Here is a 9,389-nt window from a genome sequence, read left to right as displayed (position 1 = left end):
TTCCCTTTTTGGAAACCTCTCCCTCTCAATGAAGGGAAATGCCTACTAGTATACGCCCTGTTGACCAACAGAGCCTCCACAGTTAAAAGACTGATATTGCCTTTCCCATAACAGCTGGGAGTAAAATAATTGCTAGACCTGGAACCTCTTCCAAGGAATCTAGAATTTGCTTTAGAATCTTTGTATAATCACCAACTGGCAAGTTTGCTTCATGCAATCATAACTAAAAACGTAATAAATCAACTATCACATCAGAATTACAAATAAGTTTTATCATCTAGATATTTCTGAGCATCTCCTATGCGTTTAAATAGAAACCCATGGTCAAACAAACAAATAGAATTTTACAATAAAATCCTCAACAAAAGGGGTGATGATCAACCCCTTAATAAAGTATCTCTGGGTTTCCTGCATCTTTGAAACCACATAGTGGGCCTGTCTAGGCAGTGCCATTTCAATCTTGTTATTTATTCTAGACACACTAGGATTCTCACAGTTCTCAGGGTGATAGTATTACTCCTCTATGAACTTGATATGTTGCTGATTTGATATTTACTGACATGGTAGTATTATTAACAGTCACAGAAAGTCCAGGAGAAAACTTAGACACAGTTTTCTGTCTTTTTAAACAATTTTGGGATTTCCCAAGCAAAATCATGATTAAACTGTTCAACAAACAGGATGAGATAATGGACCATTAATCTCACTAAGAGAAGCCTTTATAAGAGAAGCCTTAAAGGCTTCAGAAAACCTTAATGCAGGATCAAAAGACGTATCAAAATTCAGTTCCGGCTGGACTATCACCAGCCATGGCACAAACTCCAAAAGGAGGTACATGAACAGTATCATTACAGTAGTTCAGATCAAAATAAGAACTAAATCTTCATTAAAGTAAGCCTCTAATGGCAAAATTCGAATAAAGCAGCAGGTTTCTCTACAAACTCTGCTTGAGTTGAAGGCAGAGAAACTGTCTCAAACCTCATGATTCATACATGTTCTTTACTACATTAATAATAATGAGTCAATGCATCAATATGTATTGTACATGCCTATCTTAAATCTCAACAGCACTATCTTGAGAAAAATTCACAAATGAAGGAGATTTTGAAGCTTTACAAGTAGCACTAAATTTTAAAAACTTACTTTTGACTCGTTCTGTTGCTTTGTCAATTATTTCCAATTGCAATGCCATTATGATCTTTTATAAAACTACTAGGTTTTATAACTGTTTAAGAAGAGGATTTATTCAAAATACCTCGTTTTCCTATTTAATTTATCATCTTTAATTTCTAAAACAACTCAGAGGTGATGAAAATCAAAGCCATCACCCTTGTAAGTGTAAACATAATTCTAAACATCTTGCAAAAGCAATACATTTGCATAATCAAATTCAGTCTTTGTAATAAAATAATGTGTACCTGTGCAGGTAAAACACGTGTAAATTCTGAAGAGTACTCACAATCTTCAGGTGAATAGAAATACTTTTAAATATCTACCTGTTTAACGAACAGGAGTATGAATTAAGTAACAAATGTGCTGTACATCGTACTAAAGCAAATACTTAATGAATATATAAAATTGTCATACATCGTAGACAATAAAATTTTTTTAATTAATTTCCATCGACACTTGTCATACATCGTAGACAAGAAATTTTTAAATTCATTTCCATCAACACTTGTCATACAGCGTAGACAATTGAGGAATTATTATTTCTAATTAACAAAATAACATTAGAACTTGTCGTACATCGTAGACAAGTTAAATGTAACTTTAGTGACTTTCCCCTAAATCTTAGATAAAAATAAAATAACTAAAAGGAATTCAAGTGAAGTGTTCACTTCACACCCTCTAGAAAAATAATGACAAGTTATTATGGAACAGGTGCTTATATACTAGGGTCAAGGTCACTGGCCAGGTATGGTTGGTGGTTATAGTTTGTTTCTTTAAACAGAGATATTACATGTAAGCTTCACCCCTCATAGAGAAGTTAAGCTAATTTATTACTTGAGACCGAAGGCGAAATATGAATAAGAATAGACCTGTGATGTGTTTTAGTCGATTTTAGTCTCTGATGCATGATTTTTTATTATTAATTGGTTTTGGCTTTTAACTAGCTGTCAGTAACTGCGAGTACTCTCAAATCGTATTTTCTTGTTAATTCGACCTGTTGATACTGTTTATAATGCTTTTTTGTTATTTTTTATTTATATGGATCTTGTCTGTACACCGGCTTTGATTATTTGTAATATCTTCAATTTTTCACTTATTCTTACAACATTTGTATAAACTTCAAGATTATAAAAAAAACGGTTTTTTTCTAAAGTGAACATTGATTGGTTAAATATTTCTCAGTCATGTCCTGTGTTTGAATTTGTTTGTTAGCTTTTTGGTCATGAATGTTTGTCTCTAATATTTAATTAACTGTGCATTTGTATTCAGATATCGCAGATCAAATTTATTCGTTCATTGTTTAATCATACGTTTTTTGATTGAGTTAAGTCTGCCAATTGATATTTTATCGTATGTTTTTCTTTGTTGTGATGTTATGCTATTGTTTCAGAAAAAGGGAGAAGGTTTGGATCCATTAAAACGTTTAGTCCCGCTGCAAATGTTTGCACCTGTCCTAAGTCAGGAATCTGATGTACAGTAGTTTTCGTTTGTTTATGTAATATATACGTGTTTCTCGTTTCTCGTTTTGTTTATATAGATTAGACCGTTGGTTTTCCCGTTTGAATGGTTTTACACTAGTAATTTTGGGGCCCTTTATAGCTTGTTGTTCGGTGTGAGCCAAGGCTCCGTGTTGAAGGCCGTACTTTAACCTATAATGGTTTACTTTTTAAATTGTTATTTGTATGGAGAGTTGTCTCATTGGCACTCACACCACATCTTCCTATATCCATGAAACAAAAACTTATCTTTGACCACTGAACCATGAAAATGAGGTCAAGATCAAATGAAACCTGCAAGTTGGACAAGTACACCGTAACAATCTTTCCATAATCAAATGTAGTAGTCATATTGCTTATAGTATCTCATATATGGACTTGACCACGAAAACGTAAACTTGTTTACTGGTCCATGAAATGAGGTCGAGGTCAAATGAAAATTGTCTAACTGGTATGAGGACCTTGCAAGGTATGCAAATACTAAATATAGTTATCATATTACTCATAATAATAAAAAGTTATCAATTAAAAAAAAAAATCAAGTAGTCACCGAACCATGAACATGAGGTCAAGGACAATAGACCTATGACAGACAAACATTTCACATCAAAAGGCATCTATATACAAGGTATGAAGCATACAGGTTCCCACCTTCTAAAATATAAAGCTTTTAAGTCTAAAGGAGTTATAGCTAATGCCACCGCCACATCACTATCCCTATGTCGTGCTTTCTACAACAGAAGTTTCAGTTTCGACTAAAAATCAAAAATAAGTATCTCGTCTATAGGGGTCGGTATGAGTGAAGTCCGCATGAAATTATATCCGGTTTCAGCAATTTCAAAACAGGCCGGGGTTTTTTTATGGTTAGGTTTTAAGACATCACTCGTCCATACGTTTTTTACGTTACAAGAGAAAGTAAACTATGATAAAATGACTAGAACTGAAGATCAAGACTCATTGACATTTTATTTGAAAATGATGTCCACACGTTATTTAGTAAAGTTTGTTCACATTTGTTCCTGAATTTCAGTTAGGAAGACGAAACTGTAGTAAGTGAACAGGCGAGATAAAACCAATTTCGTTTTTCGATGTAAGGGAGACCACTCTAAATGTCTTGGGATAAAGATAAAACTAAGGGTCAACAAGATAATAAAATTGAGAATGGAAATGGGGAATGTTTCAAAGAGACAACAACCCACCATAGAACAAACAACAGCAGAATGTCACCAACTGGTATTCAATGTAGCGAGAAATTCCCGCACCCGGAGGCGTCCTTCAGCTTGCCCCTTAACAGATAGATAGATAGTTTATTCTCATAAAACCATGCAAGTACAAAGGTTACAGAGAAGTTAAAAAAAAAAATAGTATACATAAAAATAAAAAATGCATTAAAAATGCATAAAATTCAAAATTTCGGATGAGATAACATATAAAAGAATATATATATAGACTTGTATAGTCAAATGTAAAAGCTAAAATTGTATAAAGAAATACTTTCTATAAGTATGTTAAATAAATTATGGTTGTTAAGAAGGAGTGAGCTTACTATTAATACATCTTATAAAATTGCAGAGGTTTCTTAGTGTCTTTGGTTTTTTTGAATTAAACAGTTTGTTGAATGTAAAAATGTTATGTCTTGGTATTAGTCCATTTAGAATAAATCTTCTTCTTTCATCTTGTAAAGCCGGGCAAACAAAAATATAGTGGTATTCGTCTCCGATATCTCTTTTTGTACATATTGAACATTTTCTATCACTTCTTTCAATGTTATACCATCTCCCCTTTTCTATTGGCATTGAATGATTCGATGTTCGGAATTTACAAAGTGTATATATATCTCGGTCATTTATGATGTTGAAATAATTCTCAAATTCAAAATGTTCCTTAAAGAGCCTATATGTAATGCATTTTGATGTGTTCTGAATAGCTGAGTTCCAAATTTGTTTAAACTGGTCAATTAATCTAAGTTTGATACTTTTTGGTAACCATTTGGTGAGGTCTGTATTTTGCACATAAAATAAGTTTGAAAATCCGGCATTGTCCAATATATTTTTAATGTTCTTTATCCATAAAATATCATCATTGTTTGTGTGATATCGGGAATATACAAATTTGTATAATATTGATGATAACTTGTTTTCATCTATAAGCAGCCTGCACCAATATGTTATCATTCGGCATTTAATGCTTATTTCCAATGGGTAACGTCCAGTTTCACCGTACACAATCATGCTTGGGGTAGATCTCTTGAGGTGTAGTAAATGCTTTAAAAATTTGAGATGAACTTGTTCAATAATGTCATTTTTTCCAAATCCCCATACTTCACATCCGTATAGAAGAATTGGTTTCACCAGTTTGTCAAATAACTCTAATTGGCATTCAATGGATAAATTACACTGCCTCCCTTTTTTAATAACGTTGTACATAGCTTTTGTTGCTTTTTCTGATAGTCTTTTCTTTGCTTTATTGAAGGATCCGGATCTTGTTAACAATAGTCCAAGGTAGTTAAATTCTTTCACTATTTCAATTTCATTTTCTTCATAAATGAAATTAATATTATTAGGCTGTCTTCCTTTAGAGAAAATTAAAACTTTAGTCTTAGATGTATTTACTTTAAGTTTCCAAGTATCACAATATTCACTGAAGCAATTTAATTGCATTTGAAGGTCTTCCTTTGTTTCTGACATTAGAACAGTATCATCGGCATATAATAAAATGAACAGCTTTAAATAGATATTGAGGCTAGTTTCAAGGGAGTTCGATATTGATGACAAACCTTTCACATTATGTGACACTGATAGCAAAAAATCAGTGAGGTCATTGATATATAAAGAGAATAATAGAGGGGAAAGATTTTCCCCTTGTCTAACTCCAGTGTTACATGGGAAAAAATCAGATTTTTGATTATTGTATATAACTCTTGATTTTATATTGTTGTACATACTATGTATTACTGTATGCATTTTTCCATCAATGTGATTCAATGCCATCTTAAACCATAGGCCGTTTCTCCAAACTGTGTCGAACGCTTTGGCAAAATCAATAAAAACACAAAATAACTTTTTCTTTTGCGATCTAGCTAGGTCGAAGAGACTTTGTAATATAAATATGTTATCTGTTGTTGAATATTTTTTCCTAAAGCCACTTTGATTGTTATGTATTATTGAAAAGTTCTCGAAATATTTCGTTAATCGTTCATTTAGGATGGACGTAAAAAGTTTTCCAAAACAGCTAAGAATAGTGATAGGTCTATAATTTTGCGGATCTTGTTGATTTCCTTTATTTTTAAATAAAGGGTGTATATTTCCAGATAACCAACTGTCTGGTATGATTCCTGTATCAAATATAAGATTGAATAACTTTACAAAGATATTAATGATTTCTGTTGAAGCACACGTAGCTTTGAAGAATTCGTTTATAATCAGGTCATCACCGCTTGTCTTGTTATTTTTCAAGTTTTTTTATATTTTTTATTATTTCATCGGGCGTAATCATTTCATTTAATAAATTATTTTCGATATTTCTTTCAATCTCTTCGTGGTTTAACAAATATATATACTAGTTCAGTGATAATGAACGCCATACTAAACTCCAAATTGTACACAAGAAACTAAAATAAAAAAATATTATATGTAATACTTTATTTAGGTTAACTAATGAGTATTAAAATGAAAACTGATTATGTCACAATAAAGCCTGAGAAGCAAGCGGTTGGTTTACATAATTAGTTTTGTCCCTTAAATTTCTTTTGACTGGAATATTTCACTATTCATATCTTTATCATATATGACAAGGTCGAAAAATAAAGATGAAATATATGACAAGGTAATTCTGATTAAACCTTAGTATATAAATGAAGCTTATCAAATGACAATTTTGTTTGACAGATTCGATCAAAAATGTTGTCAAAATGCAACATTTATTTCTGAAATCTACTTCACCACGAAAAAGCCTAATCAGGACAGCTCTAGATATATAAAAAAAGATTTGTATGTAGACCAGTAGTCTATGAATGATTTCATTTTTCACTGTAATAATAACTTGATTTTAATAATTCACAATGTTTATAGTTGCATCTATTATAACGGATGTAAATATGTGTAGCTGAAGGCATGTTATGAAATACAGAATACATTAAAAACAATCAAAAACCAGACAGCAATAAAATATGAAGAAGTGTACTCGATTTCACGATTGTACGTTGAGATGACAAATTAATCGTTAATCAAAATCATTCAAGATCTAATAAGGCAGCTAAATGTCCGGAAAGAAATACGAAAGAGCTAACTTATGATAAGACAGCGTTTTTCTATTAAAATAATCAATAGGTCAAACGCCTTCGAAACTTCATTTTATTGTAATTCTTCATCTATATAAACAAAATATTCATGTCCCCGGACACACCCTACAGAAAGACGTGACCGTTTCTTGAAAACTTGGAATTTCATTTTGTTGAGCGATATTCTTAAGATGTGCTTATGAATAAAAAATAAGATTGAGAATATAAACATGCAGGAATGTGTCAAAGAGACAACCCGACCAAAGAGCATAAAACAGTTTATAAAAACTATAATGAATTTAACAAATAGTTACAGTTACCGTCTTTTAAAATTGCTGAAGTTTTAATATCAATTACAAAACAGTACGATAATACTCCCCTGGGAGGCCTGTACTATAAAGGAAGAAGAAGAAGAAGAAAAATATAGTTACATAATTTATCGTAACAAAACTTTCCACTTAAGATAAACATTAAGACATGCTACATTTAATTTACAATAACTAATATTAGGGTGATATAAATGGTTCAAATAAGTGACAGTGTACCAAGAGATTTTAATCATAAGTACTTGCGGTCATCAAACCTGGTGATAAATCAATGTCCTTCTGAATAAGAGTATTATTTATTATACCTGGTCAATTGTCAAAATTAAGTGATAATAAACCTATTTATTTTTCCGAAATAAACACCAACAAGTACAAATACACAACGAAAGGTGCAATCTTCATAGAATATAACGAAATAAAATCCTGCACGATTAGCGAAGTACGTACAAAGTTGAAACAACCCCGTAAACACCGTATGGTATTTTATATTTAACATTTTAAAGATATAAGAGGTGCAATGAGAACCAATGAGACCATTTTCTATCCAAGCCACAATTTGTAAAAGTAAACCAAAATAGGCTTAGTCTGCCTCATACGAATTTATAAAGGAATGATTCAGTAAAAATAATTAAGGGTACATTTGGTTCCCATAAGAATGTCAACTGCCTGCTAAAAAAAAACCACATCCACCATATATATGAAAATATTACAAATACTCTGTCAGGATTTCAAGCCAATGATTTTGGATATGAATTAGAGCTTTTGTTGACATGGTGGCTTTCGAAATTGCTTAAATTAGCTATCGAAATTGCTTAAATTAAGCGATGTTTTCAGTACCATTAGAACTTTTCAGCCACTACAATTATAACAACTAGTAGGAATCGGGTAGCAAAACTAATCAATAAAAGTCTTAGTGTGCCCATGCATTCTCACTTGAAGTCGCTGTCTGATTTTTGGGAAACTTCATTCACGTGAACTAGCTGTATAGTTCATATATATCAGTGGGATTTCCAGTGACACTAGAACAATAGAAAAGTCACTCTTCTTATGAAAGAGATAAAAAAGGTCTAAGAACAGGAGAGACAATTTACGCATAAAACCCGATATGCATAGGGATGAATATCTCTTAAAACACAAAACCATTATATAACTTTTATACAACCACTATAAATAAAGTATATGTTTAAGCTAAATGTGTTAATATATGATTTTTTAATTGCCAAACATGCTGTTAATTGAAAAACCTATTGTTCAACATAGGGGTGTGTAAAAAACTGCCAGATTTGACTGCATATTTTTCTTTTTTTTTGAAAAAAATATATATCAAACCTTAATAATGTAGCTTTCTGGGTATTCAATTTTTAACGTGTTCCGAAATGTAGTTTCGTCACAAGAATTTTTCAAAGTTGTGTCATTTTGTCTATATGAATGTCGGTAAATTCGTATGATCGAGCACACCGACAAGTATATCATTGGGACAACTCGATATAATGTAATCAATATACGTGAAAGATTACCTAATGCGAAGTTTATCAAAATCATCATAACATAATTGATCAACACATTATGTTTGAACAACATGAGTCCTACAATATAAGATTTAAAGGTGCATATCATTTACATTCAACGTTTTTATTGGATTTTTTTTTACTACAATGTAACCTCGAGGTTCAACGTTGATAGTAAAAAAAAATCCCAGAATTTTTTTGAATGATATTGTAAATGATATGAACCTTCGAATTCTTATAACATCGGAATAGAAAATATGTGATCCGAATTAACCATGCACGTGTGCTACAGAAGATTATGAACTTTTATGATGTACAGGGGGTAAGGGTTTTTCTTAAACAATATTATGATCCCAAATTTGATGAATTTTGTTGGCAATACTTTAATATACACACTACATATAGCAAAGTATATATTAAATCTCAATGTATTATAATTAGGAAAAATGTTTGACTCGGTAAAAAAAAATCTTCCCCCTCCCCCCGTATTGCATGTAATGGTTTAACCCTAAAGGATTCACACTAACTGCCTAAAAGGGGTCCGCTCCAGTCTTGAATCAGTGATTTTGTTTATCATAAACAAAATATTGTCTCACACTGAAAGGGT

Source organism: Mytilus edulis, chromosome 3, assembly GCF_963676685.1.
Source record: "Mytilus edulis chromosome 3, xbMytEdul2.2, whole genome shotgun sequence".
Classification (NCBI taxonomy): Eukaryota; Metazoa; Mollusca; class Bivalvia; order Mytilida; family Mytilidae; genus Mytilus; species Mytilus edulis.
Note: the sequence above shows the minus strand (reverse complement) of the source record.